At 49.7% G+C, this 7,500-nt stretch overlaps 1 protein-coding gene and 1 non-coding gene across 3 annotated transcripts in view; one reads left to right on the forward strand and one right to left on the reverse strand.

The window, feature by feature from the left end:
• The window catches only part of LOC126569596 (probable G-protein coupled receptor Mth-like 1), a 141,116-nt gene that overhangs the window by 88,488 nt on the left and 45,128 nt on the right, over positions 1-7,500 (forward strand). The window lies entirely within an intron of this gene.
• On the reverse strand, positions 3,341-3,414 carry Trnat-agu (transfer RNA threonine (anticodon AGU)). Its single transcript has one exon. It is a non-coding gene; the product is annotated as a tRNA-Thr (tRNA).

Here is a 7,500-nt window from a genome sequence, read left to right on the forward strand (position 1 = left end):
GCTTATCCTCTGCGTTGTGTGCGTTTGCGCGCATAAATCAAGCGATCAAGCGAGAAGTGATGGGTGCGCTGGTCATCGCAGAGAGCACGACGATGCGTCAGATTTGTCGCCGTGTATTAGAAATGCGCATATGCGACGGGGGGAGAGCGCAGCATAATTTACTGTTACTAGCATGGTGCACCGGGCTGCTGCCAGTGATTGATGGCTGCGACAACAGGCAATCAAACACACACCACCAGCAACGTTTGATTAAAGATTGCCGGCTCCAGGTGGTTTTGGAGAGCATCGATTGAAAAGCCACTCTGGGGAACAACCCGTTTTTTCAGGTGTTTTCATTTTGTCACTCCGGAAGCGCAACGTACTCCAACCATAAATACACCATGGACAGGGAAAAACGGTTTTGACAGACGACGGATCCGTGTAATCTCTGTCCTCTACGCGTTCGCTTTCCACAGAGCCAACGGCATCAGTGTAAAATGAATATCGATTGGCCTGAAGCAATCTCAGTGCATCCACGGCGAGGACAAGGGACTTTCACTTGAAAATGCATCGAAGGCCCCGGGCGGGCGGCACTGACTTCTCTCCTCTTGCCTGACGCAGCCTCAATCCATCAACAGTTATTTGCCTATTTATCATAATAATAACCTCGCTCTCTCTGTCGCTCTCTCTGTTGTCCACGTTGTCTCATGTTTCATCTCTCTCTTTCTTCTTCTTTTAGGTAAGTGTTACTTCGCTTCATCTCTCGCGCACAACAACCACCCCTAAACAGCCCTTCTGGCGGCGTAAGTACTCAACTGTCGTCACTGATCATCATCATCCTCGCGATCGTCCTCATCAGCCCGGCGGCGGCAGTGGCAGCGGCGACGACGACGATCGTTCGAGGCTGTTTGACATGCCCATCCTTTAATGCACGTGGATGGTGTGGAAAAGTGTAAATTCAATGCCCGGAATGCGCGAGCTGCTGCTTTCCACATTTTTCCCCACAACGGGCGATCGGTCGATCTGAGTGTAATCGATCGATTTGCCTAAAACAAAGGGAGGATGCTGGGCAGCGAGCACTGAGTCGATTTGCATGCCATGCTCTTCGGTGCATACTATGTGGTGCGATGCATTTCCCTTTGGTTCTCGCTTGGATTTCACTTTCGCCTTCGCTTCGTCGGAACTGAAAGAGGTGGCGAGTTCCCGCGAAGATTGATGAGGGCGACGCGCGTACGCGGTCCAAAAGGGAACCTGGTACACGATTTATGTGACCACCGGACCGGACAGCAGCTCGCTTTGAACGATCATCAGCACCGGCGCTTTGAGATGCATCTCGAGACTGGCAGCAGATGCAGGTCCTTCTGTCGACCTGAACTGACCGGACCACTGGACCGCTGGTGTCGTCTGGTGAGTGATTGGTGAATGGTCAGCTCGTGCCGTGCCATGCTCGTCAAGCACTTTCTCGGCTCGGTGTGTAGTAGTGAAAGTCACGTTGAAAGAAGAAATATGACGGAACCGGATCAGCATCACACGCCAGTCAGCGAACGTGAAAGTGAAGCGAACGAAATGGAGAGTAACGACCTTAAAGGGCCGAGGTGGAAGAGGGGCTTTTGCATAAAATAGAATTTAATTCAATTGTGCAAAACCGCGATTGACACGCCGCCAGTCGTGCTCTTGTAACTCGTTAGAAACCAATTGTCCTGCCGGGACGTTGCTCGATGATCAAGCATAATTAGAAGCATAAGCGCCAAGTCCATTTTTCTAATCACAAAGACCAATCTCGTGCGTTCATTAAAAGTGACCACGGAACGGAAGTAACCGATTGCCGTTTCCACGAAACAGACGGACAAATTGTGCATTGTGCTTGTGGTCGCTGCATTCATTCTTCGGGCAAGGATGAAACCAATTTCGAAAGACACATCTGGAGCAGCAGACGTCGTGTGCTCCACCGAAAAGCCTTTTATTGAAATTAATGAATGAAATTAATTTACTTAGAAGACACCATTCATGGTCCTGAGTTGCATGGCTCTTCAATTTTGCAATTCAACGCCGGTCTCTAACCCATTCTGGTGCGACCGCGCGAGAAAGCACAGACGAAGCAGCGAAGCAAGAGGTCATTCGTCATCCTGCTTGAGAGTGTTCCTTTCTCATCCAAAGAACGGTGCTCGCGGCTCGCGGAACATGATAATGTGCCCTGCATCATGCCCTGACCGGCTGCGACCAGAGTAGTACTCTGCGCGGTTTGATGAGAGGATATCACTAATTATAGTTACACGGTCGGATTGAGTCGCGCTCGATCGTGCGCTCGCGTCGCGACATGTGCGCGCCACACTCGACTTCCGGTCAATGTATCGTACCGCGTCTGCCAAAAGATTTCTTTTCTTCAGCGCTCGGTGAAGGAGGAGACCGAAGTACGGTCGCGTAGGTCGCGTGGTCAGGAATTCTAATTAAAAAATGGCACTAGCGAACCGACGCGACACTCGAAAGTCGAGGAGTGATTATCTCTCGGACACGGTCGACACGTAGTTGTCGATTAGAAGCTGTTCCCTCTCGCCCTCGAACCGGAATGGAACCGAAATGGTCTGGTTTCGAGTTTAATTGAAATTGAATCACGCGCTCCTCGGTGGCGCTCGCTCGCCCTGGCTCAGCCTCACTTCAGACTGGCTGACTGGCTGGCAATAGGATCGAGAATGTGCTTTCCTTTGTTTGGGGGATAAGGATCGTGGTTGGAACAGCTTCTTGTCTGCCCCGCCGTGGTTCCATGTTGCATTTTCCTCCGAATTAAATTTGCATTTGCTCGCGGACACCGTCTCGGTCTCGGTGACATATTCTTCATTGTGTTCTCTATTTGGAGAGCTGGCGGCGGCTTGAACGGGGCTGGTAGTCCGGTGGAAGAAAGCTAAAAACGGAAACTCACTTCCAGCAGCAGCAGTAGCTCAGCTACGCTCGCTTGACGTTGGCTGTCGGCGTGTTCTCCAACGTGCGAGCTTGGCATGAAGAAGAATCGTCAGCACGTTGGAACATGCCGGGGCGCTTACGCCTACGCGACACGCTTGAGCGTTCTGTGCATGTACCGCGCGCGGTCGCGGTTTCATGTTCGCGAAGGTTTTCAAGCTGGTGAAGTGATAAATAATTTCATTTTACCCACGCGCCGGTCTCGTTTAGCTGGTGACTTATTCATTTAGCGAACGTCGTTCGATGGTTGCTGATCAAATCCGACAAACTGGTTCTTTTAGGACGTGTACATACCGTGTGCTGCTACATTGTGGTATGTGCCAATAAAACATTCATTGCATATGGGTTTGAAAAACAAAAAGGAATCATTGTTCACCTGTTTCACAATTCGATTTGAGGTGATTATAGGCTCCGGCGAGATTCGAACTCACGATCTCCTGTTTACTAGACAGGCGCTTTAACCAACTAAGCCACGGCGCCGTTGTTGCCCCTCTGACAGAATTGGGCCAACTGTTTCCACCACAGCATCCACATAACAAACATACGGCGCCTTGTTGTCTCCAGGTGGATTACTATCAGCCGTCAGCATCGATGGCGCGTGTGTATTAGCATCACCTATCAGGGAGAGATAAGAAACAGCCAGCGATAACATTAAAGCTTAGAAGCTACCGTAACTGCAGCCATAAAGTCACTGAATGGATTTGCGAATTCAAACGTCTGCGTTTCCCCTCTCGCCTCAAACAAGCCACATTCCGTAATCTCCTTGCCGAATGTACTCTTAAAAGCATCCTGCATAGAAATCGAGCAATGTTTCATTTTCATACTTTCGCGTGATTTATCCGTAAATTTATGGCCGTCTGCCGTGTCGCGTTGTTGCTGCTGCTGATGCCGCTGATGCTGCCTCTGTTGTTCACGCTGTGATAGTGCGAGCTCCCGGCTGGCATCGTCTGGCTCCTGGGGCATGTGTATAGACAAAATAGACACCATTCTGTAGCCCCCACTCTGGTGTCCCGACCGCTCCTTGGTCGATGAAAAGGGGTGTCTGTTACGATCGTCGTCGCACCCCGTTCCCGATTTTCATTTCGGTTCGTTGCGTTATTTTTTCATCACGTTTTCATTTCGTGTTCCAACCCGTTCGCGTTGTGTCGTCAAGAGTCGCGAGGATCAAGTTTGGCGCACGTATAATGCTGGCGTCGTGTGGGCTATTTGTTCAATTTTGATCGTTGCAAATTTATTGGCTTACCTTCACGTGCCTTCATCCTTTTTTTTCTTCCTTTTTGTTGACTTTTTTCACGCAACACATGAGGGCGTTTCGGTGTTTTTTTCGGTCGGTGATTTTTCGTGGGATTTCCACATACATCCCTCCCTCTCTCTAGCCTGGATGTCGTGCATCATTCGCCACCATGGGCTGAAGTCAGCCGGCGTAGGCGGACTATTAATTATGCTGAATTGGCAGAAAAGTATCCTGCGCGTGGGTGGGTGGATGTGTGTCCACTCACATTTTCGAACGCTTCCGTTCTGAAGGGTTGTGCTCGGCCAGGATCCGGATATCCGGACTCGACTGGGCCCCCACGTGTGCAATGTGATGGCATTCGTTCGATGCTCACCAGTTCGCCACTTGGGGAAGGATAATTAATGACACTTGAATGATGGTAGCGAAAGGACACCGAGAACCCCCTGGACGCTGCCGTAGCCGATCCGTGGTGTGGGCGTTGGTGTTTATTAAACGTTGTATCCAACCGGTTCACCGGCACCGGCGCTAAGCGAGCGAAACGGATCGGTTTTTGTGAACCAGCACTATCAGCGGGGGGAACACCATGCTGGTCGTTCGTTCGATGGTCCGTTGCGATGTGCGTTTCATTATGCTGGTGGTGATCAGGGACGCTTTTTTATCGGGACGTGCAGGAAGAGCATACTTTGAGCACGCGGTGACGGTACTCAGTGACAGGATCGATAGTGGCAAATTGATTGATGATAAAATGATGGATCAAATTGTCCTTTGATGAGTGTGGGCTGCCCCGTTTTTGCTTTGATTTACTGGACACTAACTATCGGTAGCGTGGTGCAGCAGCTCCTAGCAGCCGAATATCAATTGCAGCGGATTGCGCTTGCTATTTATCGCATCTCATTAATGGGATTGAGCGCTGTAATTTGACTTGATGGAGCGCATGGCATTACTTATTCCGGGTCCGTTTGAATAGCGTCGAGATGCTTGAACGAAGCTAGCCGGGTTTTTTTTCGAGAAAAAACTAATTGATGATGTCGTTCATCATGCTGTTAGTAACTGATACCATTGTCAATAAGCTATCGAATGTACAAATGCACCCGGGGGCGTATAAAAGGAGAAAGGGATTTCAAATGCTTGTGCGCCATTTCTTGCCACGGAATCGATGGTTTTCTACCACCGACTACCGGCTTCGTTCTTAAAGTGCTCCAACTGCTCCACTGCACAAACACAAAAGAAAACGACTCTGCGAACGAGCGGATGCACAAGATTGTAGAAGAACGCCTTTCGAGTCCAGTAGAGAGACCGATGGCTTTTGCATTTGCATCTTTGTTCTTCTTGTTCCGATGGCGTAAGGTCTGAATGAAATTTAATTCCTTGCCATTGGCAGCGTGGATCGGATTTCATCGTACAACGCCATGAACGCAATCCGAAGCAATAACAGGTTCCTTAGAACCAGCGTCGGAGTGAAAAAAAAAACACGAATGGAAGATGTAGAAGCAGCAAACAAAAAACACAAGACGGAATCCCAGACTTCAGACGGAAATCATCAGAGAGTAATTTAATTCAGCATTATATCCGCCCTCGCTGCCAGAGATTGTCCGTTCGACGACCGGAGGCGAACCGTATTTGGATGTCCTGGACGGAGTGTGGGAGTCGTCACACAGGCGTACTCGCGGCGAACGGTATTCCGAAGGAGACTTCCCCTTAATGACATAATCATTAGCAGAACCGGGAGTAGAACCGGTGAGGCGCGACGCGCAAAAGCTTTTCGATTTGTGCCAACAATGTGAAGGTGGTTGCTGCTGGAGTTAATAATCTGATTCCGGGGACACGGCTTCTTCTGCTTCCACTCCGCCAGAATGGACGTTCTTGACCACTTGGTTGTGCAAGGACAGGTTTTTTGGATTTTCGGGAGGTCTCCGTGGGAAGGGACATTGCCGTGACTTCTGTTCTTGATGATGATCGCGCAACTTGAACTTCAACACGTTTGTGAAGCTGTTTCCTCGTGGGTGCAAACAAATGTAGAAGATTTTGCAATCACTGTCGGTGGTGCGACAGAATTTAAATTCTTAAGCCACGTCATTCCTATTGCTTATTAAAACCTTTTGCACAAACGACTTCAATGGATTAATCTTCAATGAGATGATCAATGAGAGTACCACTAGTAGTTTCCTCTTGATCCACACAACATCATCGGAAGTTTATATGAGATCATTAAATGACTCACGCGTGACGAGTATTTCAAAAGCGGTTTATCCTCGACCACGACCACGACGCGGTATCGATGCAGGAATCTGACCGGCAAGACCGCCAAGAGAAATAAACAACCTTCTGCGTGTGAGCATCAACCGATGGTGCGGCATTATTTTTGCGAGCATACGCCAACGCATCATGTCCGGCCTCTCCAACGCATGAAGCGCCACGTGCGTCCGTGCGTACTGCTGTGTGGTCACTTCTTCTTTCTGGACCTACTTCCTAACCAAAACCATCTGTGCCCGTATCAGAGACCACATCCTTCCTTCACATCATCATCATCATCATCATCATTATGGTCATCATTGGACGATTGAGGCACACATTGCACGTTTTGCGCCTTTGGCTCGTCGGAAAATCGTAATTAAATTGCATCTAAATACTACAAACGCGATGGCCAGAATGAGAGGCACATCGCTCGCCCTGCATCCGGCGTGACCGGCTGCAAGCAAATAAGAGGTGCAGCGGCAAGTACGTGCACACCACCAGCTGGGGCCAGCGCATTTTCACAAAACGCGCGCGTAATTCACATTTCGCCGCTCGAGACAGACAACGATCCGGTGCCATGGCCCCGAGACCATCGCTTCGCGTCTTTTATCTGTTGCGGCGATGATGTTAGAGGGCACGGCTGCTGGTGTGGCCGCTCATTTTTTTTATTATCTTCGGACATGAGAAGCGATGTTTTGCGTGTGATGCGTGGTTTTCCCATTCGATCGCCACCCTCCCACACACCGCGCATCATTTGTATGAAGTGTCTGTCTGCCTGTGTGTTTGAAGCAAAAATTTTGGCGGATTGCCGCGGTCTGGTTTTGCTCAACCAAATGCCGAACGAAGCACGTGGGCAGCACCGGGACGGAATCGAACTGTTTGGCCTGGCCACACTGGGTCTGTTCTGTAGTTTTGAATAATTGATTTTTCGTGCGGAAATTTCAATCTACTGTCGATGCTGCTGCTGCTCGGGTGAGGGAGGAAAAGGGCGGACACACTGTTTGTGCCAGAGGATTAGAGCGAGCAGCAGACGCCGAGTCGCGGAGAGTTCGATTGTGTTTTGCTGCTGCGTGGTGGTGCATATGGTTTTGTGATTA

This window comes from Anopheles aquasalis, chromosome 2 (genome assembly GCF_943734665.1).
Source record: "Anopheles aquasalis chromosome 2, idAnoAquaMG_Q_19, whole genome shotgun sequence".
NCBI classification, from domain to species: Eukaryota; Metazoa; Arthropoda; class Insecta; order Diptera; family Culicidae; genus Anopheles; species Anopheles aquasalis.